The following is a 23,111-nucleotide window of genomic DNA, read 5'->3' as shown; positions in this document are numbered from 1 at the left end:
GGTGGGCTTTTGTTACATTCCAGCCTTTGTATAAGGGCACTGGCTCTCTCAGCTTTTAATATTTAACTTCACCACTCAGTCAGTGCTGAGACAGCTGTTACGGAGGCCTGTGTTAGTGAGACCTGGCCTGCCACCCATGGGCTTGGGTGCTAGACCACCAGGGTTCCAATCCTCGCTCTAACCTCTGAGTAGCTCTGTGGTCTTCTCTAAGCTACTTTGTGATCCCTCCATCTCCTCTTCTGCAAAATGGGAATGCCAACAGGATCCACTTCCTAAGATACTGAAAACATCGGGTGACGATGGTACATATAAAGTGCCTGAAACACACACCATGCTCAAAAATAGGTGACAGCCATTACCATCTCAGTCCTCCGTGTCATTCAAAACAACAGTTCCACCACCAAGAGCCAAACTGTGAAATTCCCCCTCTGACCACAACTTTCTCTCACTCCTGAGGGGACAACTTTTTGTCTTTGCAGGGATCTCCCAAGACTCCTGGGCCCCTTACGTTCCCCCAGAATCGTGTTCAACTTGAACAGGTGCTATTTCCGCACAGTATCCAACATCCCCAACCCCAGACAGGTAGAAACCCATTGTTTCAAGAAGAGGAGACTGGGTGTGGTGGCTCACACCTGTAATCCCAGCACTCTGGGAGGCAGAGGTGAGCAGATCACTTGAGGTCAGGAGTTCAGGACCAGCCTGGCCAACATGGTGAAACCCCATCTCTACTAAAAATATAACAATTAGCTGGGTGTGCTGACACACGCCTGTAGTCTCAGCTACTCAGGAGGCTGAGATAGGAGGATCACTTGAACCTGGGAGGCAGAGGTTGCAGTGAGCCGAGATCATGTCACTGCACTCCAGCCTGGGTGACAGAGTGAGACTCCATCTCAAAAGAAAAAAGAAGAGGCGAGAAAATGACACAGTAATGAAAGGGGGAAATGAGATTACACAAGTAAAGTGTTGTCAAGGCGGGAAGAGTCCTGATGGGGGCTTCTGTTCAACTTTCCTCTCTTTCTAGATCCATTTATGCAGCTCTGGGCCCTTGTCACCCATTGTCTTCCTCCCTGGAGGGAAGCACAGTAGATTCTCAACCTGAAATGTGCACGAAAGCCACCTGAGGAGGTCTCATGTCGTGCACAGGACACATGGATTCAGATTTCAGGTGGGATCTGGACATGAATTTCACAAAGAAAAAGCCCAGCTCTGCCCAGGTTCAGCAAACTACAACCTAAGGGCCAAATCTGGCCATGGCCTGCTTTTGTAAATAAAGTGTGGAGTCTTAATTAGGGAGAGTCAGGTTGGCAGAAATGAGGGAAAGTAAAAAGAAAAGGCTGATAAGCTATAAATCTACCTCTGTTCATTGTCCAGAACACACAGCCCTCCTTCACAAATAACAGTCTTTTTTTTTTTTTTTTTTTTTGAGACAGAGTCTCACTCTGTTGCCCAAGCTGGAGTGCAGCGGTGTGATCTCGGCTCACTGCAGTCTCTGCCTCCCAGGTTCAGGCGATTCTCCTGCCTCAACCTCCTGAGTAGCTGGGATTACAGGTGCCTGCAACCACACCTGACTAATTTTTGTATTTTTAGTAGAGACGGAGTTTTGCCATGTTGGCTAGGCTGGTCTCGAACTCCTGACCTCAGGTGATCCACCTGACTCAGTCTCCCAAAGTGCTGAGATGACAGGTGTGAGCTACCGCTCCTGGCCAAATAACACAACCTTTCTGCACCCAGCTGTCATCCAACCTTAAGCTGATACAAAAATCACAAGTGAACTCACTGCAACATTGGCATTATCAGTACTTCACAAAGCCCTCTTCAGCACACAGCACAAGCACCATCCTAGAAAATCCCCAGCAAGCCTTTGTTTCCTGGCAGTCAGCTCCTCTCTTGCTGGCCTGCCCGTTGCTCCTTTGAAATGTACTTCCATACTTTCTCTAATAAATCTGCTTGTCTACCTGTTTAACTGTGTTGGTAAATTCTTAACCCTGTGCCACCAGCCCCAGGTAGTTGCTGCTAACCTGTGACATAAACTTTTTGTTGGTTTTGTTTTTGTTTTTGTTTGTTTTGTTTGTTTTTAAGACAGGGTCTCACTCTGTCACCCAGGCTGGAGTGCAGTGGCGTGATCAAGGCTCACTGCAGCCTCGACCTCCCAGGCTCAAGCACTGCTCCCACGTCAGCCTTCCAAGTAGCTGGGAATACAGGCAAACACCACCACACCTGACTCATTTTTAAATTTTTTTGTAGAGATGGGATCTCACTCTTTTGCCCAGGCTGGTCTCAAATTCCTGGGCTCAAGCTATCCTCCCATCTTAGCCTCTCTAAGTGCTATAGTTACAGGTGTGAACCACTGCGCCCAGCCTATAAATAAGGTTTTACTGGAACACAGTCACACTCACTCATTCGCTGGACTGTCAAGCCCCAAATACCCAGAGAGTGTGCCAATCCCTGCTCCAGACCAGCAAGAACAACTTGGTGATGACATTAGGCTCCCTTCAAAACAACCCAAAATGAAGCAAACTGCCCCTACCTGCTCCCCAAATCCACACCCCAAAAAATCTGCTTTCAAAAGCTGGGGGGTGGTTGCTGCCTGACTGTCAGAATCCCAAGGGGTTGTGTTCTTTCTTGGAGTGGGTGAGGGGGTGGTGATTGGGAAGGGGTATGAGAGAGACTTCTAGATGCTGGAATGTTCCATAGCTTTAATGACTACACGTGTAAAAATTCACTGAACCATACAAATTTCCTATTGGAAGCCGCTGACCAAAGCCAAATCTTTGCAAATCACTCTAAACATTTTACATGTGATACAATCCAGCAACCACAATCCCCAGTGTTTACCGAAGTGAGCTAAAAACCTACATCTGCACAAAAAGCAACACACACATGTTTACAGCAGCTTCATTCATAATTGCCAAAACTCAGAAGCAACTAAGATGTCCTTCAATTGGCTGGGTGTGGTGGCTCATGCCTGCAATCGCAGCTCTTTGGGAGGCTGAGGTGGGCAGATCACTTGAGACCAAGAGTTCCAGACCAGCCTGGCCAATATGGTGAAAACCCATCTCTACTAAAAATACAAAAAAATTAGCCGGGCATGGTGGCACATGCTGTAGTCCCAGCTGCTGGAGAGGCTGAGGCATGAGAATCACTTGAACGCATGAAGTGGAGGTTGCAGTGAGTCAAGATCGCACCACTGCACTCCAGCCTGGGTGACGGAGTGAGACTCTGTCTCAAAAAACAAACAAACAAATAAGATGTCCTTCAATAGCAGAATGGATAAACCGTGGTACATCCAGACAACAGAATGTTATTCAATGCTAAAAAGAAACGAGCTATCGGACCTCAAAAAGGCATGGGGGAGCCTTCAATGTATATTGCTTAGTGAAAGAGGTTAATCTGAAAAGGCCGTGTGTATGGACAACTTCCACTATACAACGTACTGGAAAAGGCAAAACTCTAAAGACAGTAAAAAGATCAGTAGTTGCCAGGAGTTCCAGAGGGTGGGGAGGGATGAAGAGGTGGAGCAGAGGGGACTTTTCGAGCTGGGAAACTACTCTGTATGATGTTGTGATGGAGGATACATGACATTACACATTTACCAAAACTCACAGAATGGGCCAGGCGTGGTGGCTTACGCCTGCCTACAATCCCAGCACTTTGGGAGGCCTAGGGGGCAGATAGTTTGAGTCCAGCAGTTCAAGACCAGCCTGGCCAACATGGTGAAACACTGTTTCTACTAAAAGTACAAACAGTAGCCAGGTGTGGTGGCTACTCAGGAAGATGAGGAAGAATTGCCTGAACCCGGGAAGGGGAGGTTGCAGTGAGCTGAGATCCCACCACTGCACTCCCACCTAGGTGACAGAGCAAGACTCTGTCTCAAAAAAAAAAAGAAAAAATATCAACCTGGGCAATATGGTAAAACCCCATCTCTACCAAAAAAAGAAAAAAATAATAAAGTTAGCCAGGCATGGTGGCACACGCCTATAGTCTCAGCTACTTGGAGTGCTGAGGTGGGAGGATGGCTTGAGCCTGGAAGGTGGAGGTTGTAGTGATCCGAGATCACACCACTGCATTCCAGCCTGGGAAACAGAGCAAGACCTTTTCTCAAAAAAAAAAAAAAAAAAAAAGAAGAAAGAAAGAAAGAAAAAAAGAAAACAGAAAAAAACCTCATAAAATATACAACACCAAGAGTAAACCCTGATATAAACTATGGATTTTAGTTAATAATAATGTATTGGTTCATCAAGTGTAACACATATACCACACTAATGCAAGATGTTTAAAATGGAGAAATTGGGGGAGAAGGGGAATATATAAAAATTTTATGAACTTTCTCCTCAAACTTTGCTACAAAACTGAAACTGCTCTAAAAAACAGAGCCAGGGCCAGGCATGGTGGCTCACGCCTGTAATCCCAGGACTTTGGGAGGCTGAGACAGGTGGATCACTTGAGGTCAGGAGTTCGAGACGAGCCTGACCAAAATGGTGAAACACCATCTCTAAAATACAAAAATTAGCTGAATGTGGTGGCAGGCGCCTGTAATCCCAGCTACTTGGAAAACTGAGGCAGGAGAATCCCTTGAATCCGGGAGGTGGAGGTTGCAGTGAGCTGAGATTGCGCCATTACACTCCAGCCTGGGTGACAGAGCGAGACTCCATCTCAAAAAAAAAAAAAAAAAAGAGCCAGGGCCAGGCGTGGTGGCTCACACCTGTAATCCCAGCATTTTGGGAGGCCAAGGTGGGTGGATCATCTGAGGTCAGGAGCTCAAGACCAGCCTGGCCAACATGGCGAAACCCTGCCTCTATTAAAAATACAAAAATCAGCCAGGTTTGGTGGCGGGAGCCTATAATCCCAGCTACTGGGGAGGGTGAGGCACAAGAATCGCTTGAACTGGGGAGGTGGAGGTTGCAGTGAGCCGAGATCGCACCACTGCACTCCAGCCTGAGTGACAGAGCAAGACTCCATCTCAAAAAAAAAAAAAAAAAAAAGAGCCAGAATTTGTAAAGGTGGATGGACATAGGTATGAGGCTCTGTCTAGATAGAGTACACAGAGAAACAGAGGAGGCACAAATATCACCTTCCCACAACTTCCAAAGCAGGTCTGATTTGGGGGTGTAAACCCTGAATATCTGAGACAGGTCTCAGTTATTTTAGAAAGTTTATTTTGCCAAGGTTGAGAACACCCTCAGGAGGTCCTGACGACATGTGTCCAAGGTGGTCAGGGCACAGCTTGGTTTGCACATTTCAGGGAGACAGGAGACAACAATCAACATATGTAAGACGAACATTGGGGCCAGGCTCGGTGGCTCATGCCTGTAATCCTAGCACTTTGGGAGGCTGAGGCAGGCGGATCACCTGAGGTCAGGAGTTCGAGACCAGCCTGACCAACATGGAGAAATCCCATCTCTACTAAAAATACAACATTAGCCAGGTGTGGTGGCACATGCCTGTAATCCCAGCTACTCGGGAGGCTGAGGCAGGAGAATCACTTGAACCTGGGAGGTGGAGGTTGCAGTGAGCTGAGATTGCGCCATCGCACTCCAGCCTGGGCAACAAGAGTGAAACTCTGTCTCAAAAAAAAAATATATGGACATTGGCTGGGTCTGGAAAGGCAGAACACCTCGAAGCAGGGAGGGGGCTTCCAGGTCATAGGTAGAGTAGAGACAAATGGTCACATTGTTTGAGTTTCTGATGAGCCTCTCCAAAGGAGGCAATCAGATATGCATTTGTCTCAGTGTGCAGAGAGGTGACTTTGAATAGAATGGGAGGCAGGTTGGCCTGAAGCATTTCCCAGTTTGACTTTTCCCTTTAGCTTAATGATTTGGGGGCCCCAAGATTTATTTTCCATCCACAGGGGAAGGTGAGTTTATCCTAAATTCAGCAGTGACCTAACAATGTCTTTAAAAGTTGTCCTGTGGCCAGGTGCAGTGGCTCATGCCTGTAATCGCAGCACTTTGGGAGGCTGAGGCAGGAGGATCACTTGAGGCCGGGAGTTTGAGGCTGCAATGAGATATGATCACACCACTGCACTCCAGCCTGGGGAGAGAGGGAGACCTTGTCTAAAGAAGAAGAAGAAGAAAAATCCCTTTACTTTGAAAACGGTACTCTTTTTTTTTAAGCCCATCTCGAACTAGAATTCCTCATCAAACATCCCATTTTAAATTCTGTGCCCTCTTTCAGACACTGGAAACCTTCTTGCTTCTCAGTATGGCAGGCCTGAAGAAAGGCATCCTCTTCCCTTCTTGGTTTGCTCTGCTCTGTGATGATGTCTAGAATTTGTTTAAAAATAACCTGAGTGTGCGGGGGTGGGAGGGAGTGAAGATGAAACTCGCCACATCCTGGTGATGACTGGGGATGGGCAATGGGAACATCAGGTTCGTTGTTCTCTGTACTTTTACGTAAATTTGAATTTAAAAGTAGAATAAGAAAGAAATCGGCAGAAGCAGCCCTGACTTTGCATTGAGGCCAGATGCCTTTTGGGATAAACCAAGCTCACGGGCTGATATTCTGGGTTCCTAGATGGCCCAGCTGTGGTCCAAAAAAAAAAAAAGAAAATTTAGACCTAAAAATCCCCCGTTGAGTAATGGAATATTAGAGCTGGATGCATGAAGAAAATTCCAGAAAGCAGGTCCTTTCTTCTGGGCTTACCAGTTCCTCTACAGAAAAGAGGCCACCCCTCTATGAAGTACAAAAGCCCAACCCTCCCTGCACCTGGCCAGCGTGGTGCCAGGAAAGTCAGCGAGTCCAGCCCCACGCTCCTGCTCCATGCTTGCTAGGTATGCAGTCCTGGACAAACTACTGAACCCTTTTTGATATAGGAGTTAAGAAGAAATTATTTAGGCAGATAGTGAGGGTACGAGAGTCCTCTGTAAGGTTTTCCTTTTAATGAAAAGTAGCCCCCAAATTATTTTCTTTCCTAACAAAGAGCAGCCTGTAAAATCCAGCTGCAGATAAGCAAGCTGGAAGCTTGCACAGGTGAACGCCAACAGCTGTGCCAATAGGAAAAGGCTACCTGGGACTAGGCACGTTCAAAATGGCGGCTCCATCTTCTCTTCTCCTTTCCAGTCACATGTACAGAAAGGGGCAGAAAACATGGCACCGGCCAAGTGGAAAGCTCATTTGCATAATAAGATTAGGGTGGGGTGGCCAGCCTTCCGTGAGTGCTATGTGAATGTCACCCCTAGACCAAGCAATCTGTGGGCTCTACGAAAATCAGACACCACCTCCTCAAGCCCGTCTATAAAATCTGGTGCAGTCTGCAGTGGGCTAGTTTTTCGCTTTCAGAAGCCCCTCTCTCTCACAAGGGAGGGAGCTGTTCTCCTTTCTCTTTATTTTGCCTGTTAAACCTTTGCTCCTAAATTCACTCCTCATATGTGTCCGTGTCCTTTATCTTCTCGGTGCGAGATGACAGACCCCAGGTATTTACCCCAGACAACGATGCCGCTTCACTTTGAGCCTCACATGATCCATCCATAAAATGAGACAGTCACATTTACGTCAGATGCCGGAGGCCTTCAACTAATAGAGTCAAACTCTGTAAAATATTTAAAGGGGTTAATCCTGAGCCAAATATGAGAACTGTGACCCATGACACAGCTCCATGGGGTCCTGAGAACATATGCCCAAGGTTCTCAGGCTACAACCTGGCTTTATACGTTTTAGGAAGACAAAGACATCAGTCAATACATGTAAGATGTACCTTGGTTTGGTGTGGAAAGGCGGGACAACTCAAACAGGAAGGGCCCTTCTGCGTCATAAGTAAATTCAAAGATTTTCTGATTGGCAATTGGTTGAAAGAGTTATTATCTACAGACCTGGAATCAAGAGAAAGGAGTGTCTGGGTTAAGATAAGGGGTTGTGAGCAAGGTGTTTTTTTGGTGGTTGTTGTTTTGTTTTGTTTTTGAGGTGGAGTCTCACTCTGTTGCCCAGGCTGGAGTGCAGTGGTGCCATCTTGGCTCACTACAACCTCCACCTCCTGGGTTCAAGTGATTCTCCTGCCTCAGCCTCCTAAGTAGCTGGGACTACAGGTGCCTGCCACCACACCCGGCTAGTTGTTTGTATTTTTAGTAGAGACGGGGTTTCATCATGTTGGTCAGGCTGGTCTCTGTTGGGGACCAGCCTCAACACCACTAGTAGGGTACCCAAAGTCTGGTGGGTTAAGAGTTCATAAAGGTGGGAGCTGGAGGGCCAGAGCAAATCAGAGGCTGCAAAGGGCTCAGAGTTCTGGTCTCCACACTATTTATTGAGTACAATCACTTAGGTCTGAGAAGCAGATGTTCAGGGGTGAAACCGGGAAAGGGAGATAGTATGTCATGCTGTAGCAGTTTAAATGAATCTCCTTCGTGCTCAAACAGCATATTTTGAACTTATCGGAGAGTAGCTGGTGAGAGCGGGCTTAACTAGGAGCCTGCACATCTGTCCACATTCCAGTGCTTCAAAGGAGTGTCTTTCTCCTTGAACACAGTGTTTGCAGATAAAAGAGCAGGTCTCGCTCTGAACATGGGACCATGATGGCAATTTCCTCCTCAGAGGCCTCTTGTGACTTTCCACAACTTATTGTCCCATATTTTTATGGCCAGTTTATGCAGGCACCCCACAAGCAATTTCCCAACAGGTCTCGAACTCCTGACCTCGTGATCCACCTGCCTCGGCCTTGCAAAGTGCTGGGCTTACAGGCGTGAGCCACCGCGCCCGGACAAGAGCAAGGTTTTTATATCACAGATGGCGCCTCCCGGTAGCCAGCTTCAGAGAGAACAGATGGCAAATGATTTTTACCAGCCTTGAAAAGGTGCTGCTCTTCGTGAATTCTCTCCTGGATCAGGGGAAGCACCTGGAAAGGGAAGGGGGTTCTCAACAGAGTGCAGACTTTCCCCACAGGAGACAGCTCTGTAGGGCTCCTTCAAAATACGTCAAAAAATGTATTGATGAAAAGAGTCAAACTCTGTCAAACATGTGATGAGGTTTATTCTGAGCCAAATAGGAGTGACTATAGCCCATGACATAGCCCTCAGGAGATCCTGAGAACATGTGCCCGAGGTGGTTGGGGTACAGCCTGGTTTTATATATTTTTGGGAGATATGAGACATCAATCAAATACATTCAAGATATACATTGGGGCTGGGTGTGGTGATTCACACCTGTAATCCCAGCACTTTGGGAGGTTGAGGCTGCTGGATCCTGGATCACCTGAGGTTAAGAGTTCAAGACCAGCCTGGTCAACATGGTGAAACCCCCCCCCATCTCTACTAAAAACAAAAACAAAAACAGGCCTGGTGGCAGGTGCCTGTAATCCCAGCTGCTTGGGAGACTGAGGCAGAAGACTTGAACCCAGGAGGTAGAGGTTGCAGTGAACTAAGATTGTGCCCCTGCAATCCAGCCTGGGTGACAGAGTGAGACTATGTCTCAAAAAAAAAAAAGGGTACAATGGTACATTCGTTTGTTTCAGAAACGCAGGACAACTCAAAGAGGGGCAGGAGGAGGGGGCTGGTTGGTAGGGACCTTCTAGGCTATAGATAAATTTTAAATTTTTCTGATTGAAAATTGGTTGAGTTTCAAGACCTGGGATCAATAGAAAGGGAATGTGCAGGTGAAGTTAAAAGATTGTGGAGACAAGGTTCTTTTGAAGTCTTACAGTGGCAGCCCTTAGAGACAGTAGAAGACAAATGTTTCCTATCCAGACCTGTAAAAGGTGTTAGGTTCTCAGTTAATCTCTTCAGGATTGGGAGGGTCTAGAAGAAAAAATCTAACTATGTTAATAGAGATTCTTTACAGATATAAATTTTCCCCCACAAAGAACAGCTTTGCAGGACCATTTCAAAATATGGCAAAGAAACATGTCTTGGGGTAAAATATTTTGAGTTTCTTCTTTGTCCTGTAATGTTACACTAGCATCAGGTTGGAAAGTAAGTCGCGATATATAGGGTTAAATAAAACCCATCTGATGAGAATTTATGGTTTGTAGGGCATGAATCCCCAGACCCCTTAGATAGGAATTTGGGCAAGATAGGATAAAAATTAGAGTTTAGTCCTCAAATGTATTTTGGGGTAAAATACTTCAATTTCTTTCAGGGCCTGCTATCTGTGCTGTTGGTATTTATTGCTACAAACAATCTGTTTTGTCAACCTTAAGGTCTCTGTGTTAATGTTAATGCTGGTCAGCTGTGCCTGGATTCCAATGGGAGGAGGGTAGAACGAGGCACGTCCGACCCCCACCTCTTTCCATCAGGGCCTGAACTAGTTCTTCAGGTTAACTTTAGAATCCCCTTGGCCGAGAGGAGGGGTCCATTCAGTTGGTTGGGGGGCTTAGACTTTTGTTTTTGGTTTACAGGCTTCCGGGAGATAAAACACCTACCATGCTATATCAGAGACAGTCCTCCAGCGGCTGTGGTTTGTATCACTCTACTTATTACTTGACTCACTAATAGTCAACATTTTTGAGAACAGAAAAAGAGAAAAAAAACGTGACCAGTAATGCTCTTTTTGGACATCCTTTGTCAGGCGAATGTTTTTCCCCATTGTTAAAAATAAGTAGGGTGTTGCTATTTCTTTCTTTGGCCCTGACACCCACTTACACTCAGGTGGCTTCTCCGCTACTGACGTAGGAGTTCAGAGGAAATTATTTAAGCATATAGTGAGGGTATGGGAGTACCAAGTAAGGTTTTCCTTTCAATGAAAATCAGCCCCCAAATTATTTTCTTTTCTAACAAAGAGCAGCCTGTAAAATCCAGCTGCAGATATAGACAAGCGAGCTGGAAGCTTGCAGGGTGAATGCCACGAGTTGTGCCAGTAGGGAAAGGCTACCTGGGACCAGGCATGTCCAACATGGAGGCTCCATCTTCCCTTCTCTCTCTCTCTTTTTTTTTTTTTTTAATTGAGCCCGAGTCTTGCTCTGTTGCCCAGGCTGGAGTGCAGTGGCGCAATCTCGGCTCACTGCAAGCTCCGCCTCCTGGGTTCAAGCAATTCTCCTGCCTCAGCCTCCCGAGTGGCTGCGACTACAGGTGCGTGCCACCATGCCCGGCTAACTTTTATTATTATTATTTTTATTTTCAGTAGAGACAGGGTTTCACCATGTTACCAGGATGGTCTCAATCTCCTGACCTCATGATCCACCCACCTTGGCCTCCCAAAGTGCTGGGATTACAGGTGTGAGCATCTTCCCTTCTCTTCGCCAGCCATGTGTACAGTAAGAAGCAGACAACATGGCATGGGCCAAGTGGAAAGCCCATTTATGTAATAAGATTAGGGTGGGATGGCCAGCCTTCCCTGAGCGCTATGTAAACGTCACACCTGATCCAACCAATCTCTGTGCCCTATGTAAATCAGACACCACCTCCTCAAGCCTGTCTATAAAATCTGCTGTGGTCCACCACCGGCCAGATTTTCCCTTCAGAAGCCCTTCTCTCTCACTAGGGAGAAAACTGTTCTCCTTTATCTTTCTTTTGCCTATTAAACCTCCGCTTCTAAACTCATTCCTCATGTGTGTCCGTGTCCTTAATCTTCTTGGCACGAGACAATGAACCCCAGGTATTTACCCAGACAACACTGCTTCACTAGCAACAGCATGCCACCATGAAGATGCTGGGTTCAAGGGACCCCCAGGTGCCAGGGGAGGCAGCTAAGATGATGTTTGCCCCAGAAGAAGTACATTCCCAGCCACTTCTCCATCCACTAGTTCCACCATACCTCCTGGAAGTTACGAAATACAGGACCCACAGCCCCACCCCCAGACCTCCTGAACTAGAATCTGCACTTCAACAAAACTCCCAAGTGATTCTTCTGTGTGTGACAATTGAAGTGTTCTCCTCTCTTCCATTTTCAAGATGAACTCAGTTTCAGCAACAAAGCAGAAAGGACTTAAGAAACCCAAGCCTAAAAAAGCAAAGGTCCCTATGAACCCTTGAGGAATGCTGTGGGGCCTGCACTAACCCAGGGGATGAACCGCCTGGGATGACCTGATTTTTCTTTTCTAGAGTGACCTAGATGCAATGTTAGCTCCATCATCCTTCTGAAATTGCCTTCTTAATTCAAAAGACAGCACATCCTCTTACTCCCTCTGACATCTGAGCCGGGACCTCAGGGTCTGGGACTGTTGGGATGTCTGAGCAGAGGCTGATTGCTAAGTGCCCAGTTTCCATTCAAAGGAAATAGAGGTTTATGTGTAGAAGTGAATATAAGAACAAACTTCCCTCTAGTTGCCACAGTTTTTTCCTCTTGTTTCTGTTCTTTATTTCTTTTTAAAGAGACATACCCAGCAGGGCACGGTGGCTCCTGCCTGTAATCCCAGTACTCTGGTAGGCCGAGGTGGGTGGATCACTTGAGGCTGGGAGTTAAAGATCAACCTGGGCAACATAGCAAAACCCTGTGGCTACTCAAAATACAAAAATTAGCCGGGCGTCATGGCATGCACCCATAATCCTAGCTACTCGGGAGGCTGAGGCAGGAGAATTGCTTGGGGGTTACAGTGAGCCAAGATGGCACCACTGCACTCCAGCCTGGGCAACACAGCAAGACTCTGTCTCAAAAAAATAAAAATAAAAAAATAAAGAGACATACCGACTTTCAAGTCTGGGTATGTTCAGCATCAAAATGAAAGTGTGAGCTCCAGGGACAAGTTGCGGGGGGATGTCTCTGGATGCTGAGCCCAGGCTGGGCCCTGTGTGCGGATTCTCACCCTTCACCCTCCACCTCCTGGGCACTGCTTGGCTTGTAGCAGCATCATTCTAATCTCTGCCACGTTTTCAGGTACGTGTTACAGCAATACTCCATTCCTCTGGTACCAATTTCTGACCTGGCCCATTTTATGCTGCTGTAACAGAATGTCATAGACTAAGTAATTTACTAACAATAGAAATTTATCTTTTTGCTAGGTATGGTGGCTCATGTCTGTAATCCCAGCACTTTGAGAGGCCAAGGTGGGAGGATCACTTGAGCTCAGGAGTTTGAGACCAGCTTGGGAAACATAGGGAGACGCTGTCCCTACAAAATAAAAAAAATAAACCTAGCTGGGCATGGTGGCACATACCTACGGTCCAAGCTACATGGGAGGCTGAGGTGGGAGGACTAATTGGGCCCAGGAGATTGTGGCTTCAGTGAGCTGTGATCACACCACTGCATTCTAGCCTGGGTGACAGAGTAAAACCTTGTCTCGCCAAAAAAAAAAAAAAAAAAAAAAAGTATTTTTCACAGTTCTGGAGGTGGGGAAGTCCAAGATCAAAGTGCCAGCATACTTGGTGTCTGGTGAGGGTCCGGTCTCTGCTCCCAAGATGATGCACTAAACGCCGCACCCCCCGGAGGCAAGGAACACTGTCCTCACATGGCAGAAGAAGTACATTCCCAGCCACTTCTCCATCCACTAGAAGAGCCCTGAGACAAGACTCACTCCCACCAGCCCCTTTCTAAAGTATGAAACCCACTCATAAGGCACAGCCCGCACGGCCGAATCATCACTTACAGGTCCCAGCTCTTAGTAGTGTTACAATAGCAATCAAATCTCAACATACATTTTACATGGGACAAATATTGAAACCATAACAGTGGCAATTCTTGGCATTGCTTGGCTCGTGGCCATATCATTCCAATCTCTGCCTCTCCCTGTGTCTTTGTCCTCGCATGTCCTTATAAAGACCCCAGTCATACTGGATTAGGGGCCTGACCTACTCTGGTATGACCTCATGTTAACTAATTACACCTGCAAATACCCTAGTTCCAAGTAAGGTTCAATTTTTGAGGGGGTTAGGATGTCAACATATCTTTTTGGGAAGACCCAGCTCAACCCATAATATCTGCCTTAGGACAAACGAGGCCAAAGAAAATAACTGAGGTAGGAAGAGGACATTGTGCTATTTTACAGATGAGGACACTGGTGCTCAGAGAGGTGACATGAGCTGCCCGGAGTGGGAGTAAAGAAGCAGTTATGTATGCAGGTGGTGCACAGGGTGAGGGCGCTCAGCTGAGATGGGGGTGGGGGTCAAGTGCTGAAATCTGCCCATGCTCCACTCCCCAGTTGGTACCTGGTAGGGGTCTGTGTCTGTCTGAGAGGGGGCCTGTCCTAGTTTTCAGGACAGCATCCTGTGGGCTAGCAGCTGCTCTGAGTGGCAGAATCAACAGGAGGTCCTAGATTCCCACTCACTCTCAGCCCAGGATTTCCAGGCTGCCCCTGGAACCCTCAGATGAGCAGGCTTAACCACAGAGAGCTAGTAAGACAGGCGACCAAGGCCAGTCTCCACTCAGAGGAGCCGGGGCTCCCTGGAGAAATGGCAGATTCCAGGTACAGACGGAGAAATGCACACAATGGGGCAGGGATATTGGAACATCCCAGATGGCAAGGAAGCTGCCAGACACCATGAGAGTCAGGTTAAGGAAGTCGTTTGAGCCTAGGAGTTTGAGACCAACCTGGGCAATATGGTGAAAGCTAACTGGAAGAGGTTCCCGCTGGCCAACAGTGGGACAATTTGAGTAGCAATAACAATATGTCTGCATCCATGAGTTTATGTGATACTTTTTTTTTTTTTTTTTTAAAGACAGAGTCTTGCTCTGTTGCCCAGACTGGAGTGCAGTGGAATGATCTTGGCTAATTGCAATCTCCACCTTCCAGGTTCAAGTGATTCTCCTGCCTCAGCCTCCTGAGTAGCTGGGATTACAGGCATGCACCACCACGCCTGGCTAATTTTTGCATTTTTGGAAGAGACAGGGTTTCACCATGTTGACCAGGCTGATCTCAAACTCCTGACCTTAGGTGATCTGCCCATCTTGGCCTCCTCAAGTGCTGGGATTACAGGTGTGAACCACCGCACCTGGCCTACTTGATACTTAAATAAACCCTCATTGGTCACCTCATGGAGGAAGCAGGGGACCTAACTCATTACTTTGAAAACTGAGTAGCAAAGGACAAGTTTCAAGCACACATTATGCCTTTTCTCTACAAAGTGTACCGTGCAAGGACTGCACATTTGATGAAGGGGTTTTTCCTTCTGGATCATTTCAGCTCACAAGTGAAATGATAGAGTCACCACACCGCCACCCTGTCACAATCCCTGAAGAATTCAAGGATGGAGGACTGAGCACCAAGGGTTCCTGAGAGACAGCCAGGCGCTGGGAGCCTCCTGATGGAAGAACACACCCGCTCCTTTACAGACCGCATGCCGAAAACACTCAGATCTGAATCACGTCAGGACTGTAGCTCTCACTACGCATTTGCAAGAAATATAGAGAACCAAGGAAAACATCAAAGGATGCAACATGATGCAATCAGCAAGCCTCACAGAACAACAGTTTGCCTGCAAGGGAAAAAATTTTAAAAATTTAAAAGATGCGCTGGGCACAGTGGCTCATGCCTGTAATCTCAGCACTTTGGGAGGCTGAGGCAGGAGGATCGCTTGAGCCCAGGAGTTTGAGACCAACCTGGGCAACATGGTGAAACCTCATCTCTACAAAATAATAATAATAATAATAATAATAATAATAATACAAAAAGTGGCCAGGCACGGTGGTGTGGGCCTGAAGTCCCAGCTATTTGGGAGGCTGAGGTGGGAGGATCACTAGAGCCCAAGAGTTCAAGGTTGCAGTGATATGTGATCCTGCCACTTGCACTCCAGCCTGGGCAAGAGAGCAAGACCTTGTCTCAAGAAAAGAACAATTTAAAATATAAGAGAGAAAGAGAGAGGAGAGGGTGGGAAACCTATGTAGTAAAAGAGATTTTATTTTATCTTATTTTTTGAGACGGAGTCTCGCACTGTTGCCCAGACTGGCGTGCAGTGGCCGGATCTCAGCTCACTGCAAGCTCCACCTCCCGGGTTCATGACATTCTCCTGCCTCAGCCTCCTGAGTAGCTGGGACTACAGGCGCCCGCCACCACGCCCAGCTAATATTTTTTTGTGTGTGTATTTTTAGTAGAGACGGGGTTTCACTGTGTTGGCCAAGATGGTCTCGATCTCCTGACCTCATGATCCACCTGCCTCAGCCTCCCAAAGTGCTGGCATTACAGGTGTGAGCCACCGCACCCGGCCCATAAAAGGGACTTTATGTAGCAACCAACTGCAATATTGCAATGTGTGGATGTTATTTCAATTGCAACTCAAATGAATAAGCTGTAAAAAAATAAAGTTATGAGACAATCAAGGATAGGGACACTGGCTAGATATTTCATGCCATTTGTGTATTGTCAATTGTTTTAAAGTTTAGAAAACTGGAGGCTGGGCACGGTGGCTCATGAACCTTGGGAGGCTGAGGCAGGAGGGTGACTTGAGCCCAAGAATTTGAGACCAGCCTGGGTAACATAGTGAGAGCTCATCTCTACAAAAAAATCAAACAATTAGCCAGGCGTGGTGGCATGCACCTATGGTCTCAGCTACTCAGGAGGCTGAAGTGGGAGGCTCAGTTGAGCAGGGGAGGTTGAGGTTGTAATGAGCCCTGATCATGCCACTGTACTCTAGCCTGGGTGACAGAACAAGACCCTGTCTGGGGAAAAAAAAAAAAAAAAAAAAAAAAGATTGAAAGTTCAGAAAATTCTATTGTGGTTTTCCTTTATTTATTTATTTATTTATTTATTTATTTATTTATTTTGAGATGGAGTCTCACTCTGTCGCTCAGGCTGGAGTGCAGTGGCGCAATCTTGGCTCACTACAAGCTCCGCCTCCCGGGTTCACGCCATTCTCCTGCCTCAGCCTCCGGATTAGCTAGGACTACAGGCGCCTGCCACAATGCCCGGCTAATTTTTTTGGTATTTTTAGTAGAGACAGGGTTTCACCGTGTTAGCCAGGATGGTCTCGATCTCCTGACCTCGTTATCTGCCCGCCTCGGCCTCCCAAAGTGCTGGGATCACAGGCGTGAGCCACTGCGCCCAGCCTGTGGCTTTATTTTTTAAAATGATTCTTGGTCGGGCGCAGTGGCTCATGGCCTGTAATCCCAGCACTTTGGGAGGCCAAGGTGGACAGATCACCTGAGGTCGGGAGTTCGAGACCAGCCTTACCAACATGAAGAAACCCCCATCTCTAATAAAAATGAAAACATAAAAAATAAATAAATAAAAGAATAGTCAGGCATGGTGGCAAATACCTGTAAGCCTAGCTACTCAGGAGGCTGAGATAGGAGAATTGCTTGAACCTGGGAGGCAGAGGTTGTAGTGAGCTGAGATCCCACCATTGCACTCCAGCCTGGGCAATAAGAGAGAAAGTCCATCTCAATTAAAAAAAAAAAAAAGATTCTTATCAAAAATTAGCCAGGCGTGGTGGTGCGCACCTGTAATCCCAACTACTTGGGAGACTGAGGCACAAGAATCACTTGAACCTGGGTGGCGGAGGTTGCAGTGAGCTAAGATCATGCCACTGAACTCCAACCTTAACAACAGAGGGGGACATTCTCTCAAAAAAAAAAAAAACTTTCTTGTCTCTTAGGAATATCAAAATAATTATATTTGAACTGATGTGATGTGATCTCTGTGGTTTGCTTCAAAATGATCCAGGGAAGGGGAAAAGCTGGGTTAGAAATACAAAATGATTGGTCATGAATTGGGCATATTCAAGCAGGGTGATAGGGACATGGGATTCACTGTATTATTCTATTTTGTATATGTTTGGAATTCTCTATAGTAAATCTTTTTTTTTTTCTTTTTCTTTAAGTATTAATCAGGGAAGCAGACTACTTCCTTTCAAATTACAGTTCTGCCATTTACTTGTGTGACCTTGAGCAAGTGAGTCAACCTTTCTGGGCCTATTTCCTCACCTGCAAAATGGAGATAATCACATCTACCTAACATCAAGGCCTGGAGCACAGTGGACTCGGTAGATACCCATGCAGTGGTTCCTTCTTTGATATGGGACCTGTGGTAGCCAGTCTCTGAGATGGCCACCGGTGATCCTGACTGCCTGGTGGTCACACCCTTGTGTAGTCACGTCTCACAATGGAGCAGGGGTCCTGGTCATCAGAGTGGCCAACAGAATATATCAGAAGTGATTGTATGTCACTTTTAAGATTAGGTTATCAATGACATGGCAACTTCTGTTTTTTCTTTTTTTTTTTTTTTTGAGACAGAGTCTTGCTCTGACGCCCAGGCTGGAGTGCAGTCGCGTGATCTTAGATCACTGCAACCTCCACCTCCTGGGTTCAAGCGATTCTCCTGCCTCAGCCTACTAAGTAGCTGAGATTACAGGCATGCACCACCACGCACAGCTAATTTTTGTATTTTTAGTAGAGATGGGGTTTCACCATGTTGGCCAGGATGGTCTTGATTTCCTGACCTCGTGATCTGACCACCTCAGCCTTCCAAAGTTCTGGGATTACAGGCGTGAGCCACCGCACCTGGCCACTTCTGTTTCTGTCTTGATCACTCTCTCCCTCATTCTCCCTAGGGCAAGCCAGCTGCCATGGGAGCAGCCCTATACTGAGAGGCCCACATGGCAAGGAACTCAGGCCTCTAGCCAACAGCCATGGGAGGATGCCATCTTGGACACAGCTCCTCCTGCCCCAGTCAAGCCTTCAGATGACTGCAGCTCTGGGCAACCTCTTGACTACAACCTCTGGGGACCCTGAGCCAGAACCACCCAGCCGAGCTTCAGATGTGAGATAATAAATGTTTGTTATCTGTAGCTGCTAAGTTGAGGGAAATCTGTCATGCATCAATAGCTCCCTGCTACAGGCTCTAATGTTGAAGAAGTTCTTTCTGTTTTTGTTTGTTTGAAACAGAGTCTGACTCTGTCACCCAGGCTGGAGTGTAGTGTCAGGATCTCGGCTCACTGCGACCTCCATCTCCCAGGTTCAAACGATTCTCCTGCCTCAGCCTCCCAAGTAGCTGGGATTACACGTGCTTACTACCACGCCTGCCTAATTTTTGTATTTTTAGTAGAGACAGGGTTTGGCCATGTTTGTCAGGCTGGTCTCAAACTCCTGACCTCAGGTGATCCTCCTGCCTCTGCCTCTCAAAGCACTGGAATTACAGGCGTGAGCCACCGCGCCCAACCTGTTGAAGAGTTTTAACTCTGTATAAGGCATGTTGTTGTGTTAGGTGGTTTCAAGGGGCAGGAAAGCCAAGGAGAGGTTCCTCTTAGAAGCAGATGGTGAAATGAGGGGTCCCAGGCTTACTTGAGCAGAGTTGGGGGTGAATGGATGAGACCACGAGGACAGCTGTACTCACACTCACTTTTTTTTTTTCTATTATACTTTATGTTCTAAGGTACATGTGCACAACATGCAGGTTTGTTACATATGTATACATGTGCCATTGTGGAAGACAGCGTGGTGATTCCTCAAGGATCTAGAACTGGAAATACCATTTGACACTCACCTTTTAAGAAGGGGACTCGGAGTTATTAACTGATGGACAGAAAAGAGCAGAGAGGCCCGAGACTGACTTTCTAGAAGCCTGGAGCAGAAACCAACAGCCAGATGGCATGAAAAGAGGGAGTGGCCCACAGAGATTGCAGAAGTTACGGAGCCTTTATTCTTGTTTTTGTTTTCACCCCTAGTGGGGTTCTTTTTTTTTTTTTTTTTTGTACTGGAAGTAAAAAGTAGTATTCCCCCAGTTATATGCTTTTCATTTTCTTTTCTTTAATTAAAAATAATTTTTTTTTTTTAGAAACAGGGTCTTGCTATATTGTCCAGGCTAGTCTGAAACTCCTGGGCCAAGCCCGCCTTGGCCTCCCAAAGTGTTGGGATTATAGGTGTGAGCCACTGTGCCTGGCCTTGTGCTTTTTCTTCTGAAGAGCTTCTAGATTCTGCTAGAAACTGGGTAAGATCTGAAGGCAGTAAATACTCACTTGTGTCTGTTACCTGGCTCTTGGGAGCTTCAGTTTCCTCATCTGTAAAATGGAGAGAGAATCTTGTCTTCCTTTGCATTTTTATTTTTGACCATTTTAATATTTCTGGAATCAGAGTGTGTCTATTAATGGTTGCAAATATTTAATATGGTGTTTATTTCTCACCTCTACTTCTTAAAAGCTATAACCAAATCAATGTACCCTAAAATGTATGGTATTCTAGAAACTATGGCCATCAGCAGGTTATTTAATGGGAGAATTGAGTGGTCATATTAACTCCTTCAGCAAATACTGAATCACTACCGCAACCTGGCCTATGGGAGGCTCGTAAAACTAGTTTATTTATTCTTTTTGAACAGCCTATAACTTTTTAAAAAGTATTTTTGTCCAGGCAAAAATCACAGGTGGCTCACACCTGTAATCCCAGCACTTTGGGAGGCTGAGGTGGGTGGATCGCTTGAGCTCAGGAGTTCAGGACCAGTCTGGGCAACATGGCGAAACCCCATCTCTACTAAAAATAATTTTTAAAAAAATTAGCCAGGCATGGTGGTGCACACCTGTGGTCTCAGCTATTTGGGAGGCTGCGGTGGGAGGATCACTTAAGCCTGGAAGGTAGAGGCTGCAGTGAGCCAAGATTGCGCCACTGTACTCCAGCCTGGGCAACAGAGCAAGATGCTGTCTCAAAAAATATACTTTGTTAAAAAAACAGTATTCCTGCTTTTTGTCAACAAAAGGATGTGCCAGATCCAGTCTGACTGGTTTCTGCCTCAAGACTTAGAATCATCTCCTTTCTAAGGAGTCCTGGGTTCTTTGAGTGGCAAAGAGAATGAAAGACCAAACTCTGGGGCCTGGGATTGTAGGTAAGAGGTGGTGGATGACTCTTAAAAAACAAACAAACAAACAACAACAACAAAACCACGTGATTTCTGGGCCACCTTTAGTAGTGACAGAGCTCAAAAAAGAAAATGTCCTTTTAGGATGCAACATCATTTCTGCAGTATCTCTCCCAAGAAGCATAACCTGGATGTAATCAGGAGAAATGTCAGACAGACCCAAATGAAGGTGTATGCCTCAACATTGCTGCCCTTTTACTCTCTAAATACGTCCGTGTCATGAGAAATAAAGAAAGACTCAGAATAGTTCCAGAATAACTAAATGCAATGGAGATCCTGGATTGAGTCGTCTTCTTTTTTTTTCTGATTCTCGCTCTGTCACCCAGGCTGGAGTGCAGTGCCATGATCTCAGCTCCCTGCAACCTTCACCTCCTGGGTTCAAGCGATTCTCATTCCTCAGTCTCCTGAGTAGCAGGGATTAGAGGCACATGCCACCATGCCTAGCTAATTTTTGTATTTTAGTAGAGACGGGGTTTCACCAGTCTCAAACTGGTGAGCTCAGGCAATCCTCCCGCCTTGGCCTCCCAAAAGATTACAGGCATGAGCCACTGCCCAACTTCTGGATTGAACCTTGAACTGAGAGAAAACATTACTCTAAAGGACAATGGAATATGAACCGTAGATTAGATAGTCTCTTAGTTTCTGTCATCGCACTCTGCTTACATAAGAGAATGTCCTTTTCTTACAGTACACATTGATGGCTGGACACAGTGGCTTAGGCCTGTAATCCCAGCACTTTGGGAGGCCAAGGCAGGAAGATCGCTTGAGCCCAGGAGTTTGAGACCAGCTGGGGCAACATAGTGAGACCTCATTTCTACAAAAAGTGAAAAATAAATTTAAAAAGTGCACATCGAAGTATTTAGGGGAAAGGGGGCATGATGTGTTAGTTACTCTCAAACACTTAGAGAATACACACACACACACACAATGTTGGCAATTAGGAAGACTCAGAAGCCAACTGGAAGAGGCTTCTACTGATCAACAATGGGACAATTTGAATAGCAATAAGAATATGTCTGCATCCATGAGTTTATATGATATGCGTGTGTGTGTGTGTGTGTGTGTGTGTGTGTGTGTGTGTGTGTGTGTGTGTGTCACAGTCTCATTCTGTCAGCCGGGCTAGAATGCAGCAGTGTGATCTTGGCTCACTGCAACCTCTGCCTCCTGGGTTCAAGTGATCCTCCTGCCTCAGCCTCCAGGGTAGCTGGGATTACAAGCATGTGCCATCATACCAGGCTAATTTTTGTATATTTAGTAGAGACAGGGTTTCGCCATGTTGGCCAGACTGGTCTCCAACTCCTGAGCTCACGTGATCCTCTCGCCTCGGCCTCCCAAATTGCTGGGGTTACTGGTGTGAGCCACTGCACTCATTCAGTTAGTGAATCTTGGTAAAATGTACACATCAGTTCTTCGTACTATTCTTGCTACCTTCTCGTAAGTTTGATATTATTTCAAAGTAAAAAGTTTTTTTTAAGTTATTTTAAGGACACTAATTCAAAATATCATTTTGCAATTCAACATATCTTGCTGCTATATTTTACATATTTCTTTCATTTGGGGTTTCATTAACCACTAAAAAATCCCCACCATGCTGCAAACAGTAAGTTTTGTCATTGCTGTGTGTATTTTAGGTTGCATGTTTATTTAGTGCTCCACATAATCACTAATGCTAAATTTGAAATGTCATTTAAATTGCCCAAGGATATAGAATTAAGTTTATGATGAACACATAAATGTTTTTAATTGATTTTCAACACTGCTTAAGAAACACTGAGTTTAATAAATTGAGCTTAGAGGCCAGACACAGTGGCTCACGCCTGTAGTCCCAGCACTTTGGGAGGCTGAGGTGAATGGATCACCTGAGGTCAGGAGTTCGAGACTAGCCTGGTCAACATGGTGAAACCCTGTCTCTACTAAAAATACAAAAATTAGCCGGGCGTGGTGGCAGGCGCCTGTAATCCCAGCTACTCAGGAGGCTGAGGGAGGAGAATCACTTGAACCCTGGAGGTAGAGATTGCAGTGAGCCAAGATCGTGCCACTGCACTCCAGCCTGGGCAACAGAGCAAGACTCCGTCTCAAAACAACAACAACAACAACAACAACAACACATAAACTGAGCTTAGAGCAACAACAACACATGTATAGAGAACCTCCAGTCTACCAGGTGGAGGGCCAGGTCAGAGGGCAGTGAACAGGCTGGACAAAGTCCTGTCTCCCAGACATTACTTATCTCTAGCAGGGAGGGGAAGGAGCTGAGGAGTGATTTCCACCCAGGGTGCAAAGTGTCATTAATAGGTAAACGGAGCCACAATCAAAATATTCAACAACAGATATGGGATGACTACTGTCCAGTGAGAATGGCCAATGGAGCAGGGTTCCATCAGCTGGTCCTGGTGTTCGAGGTTCTGACCCTTTAGTTCTGGGAGCTTGTCCCAGCAGGGTATCCATGAGGCTCTCGGCTCTTTACTGACATTTT

General features: G+C 46.3%; 1 protein-coding gene across 2 annotated transcripts in view; it reads right to left on the bottom strand.

The window, feature by feature from the left end:
- The window catches only part of TVP23A (trans-golgi network vesicle protein 23 homolog A), a 52,472-nt gene that overhangs the window by 14,343 nt on the left and 15,018 nt on the right, over window positions 1–23,111 (bottom strand). The window lies entirely within an intron of this gene.

This window comes from Macaca thibetana, chromosome 20 (assembly GCF_024542745.1).
Source record: "Macaca thibetana thibetana isolate TM-01 chromosome 20, ASM2454274v1, whole genome shotgun sequence".
NCBI lineage: Eukaryota > Metazoa > Chordata > Mammalia > Primates > Cercopithecidae > Macaca > Macaca thibetana.
The sequence above is the reverse complement of the archived record's forward strand: the minus strand, read 5'-3'. Positions and strand labels throughout refer to the sequence as shown.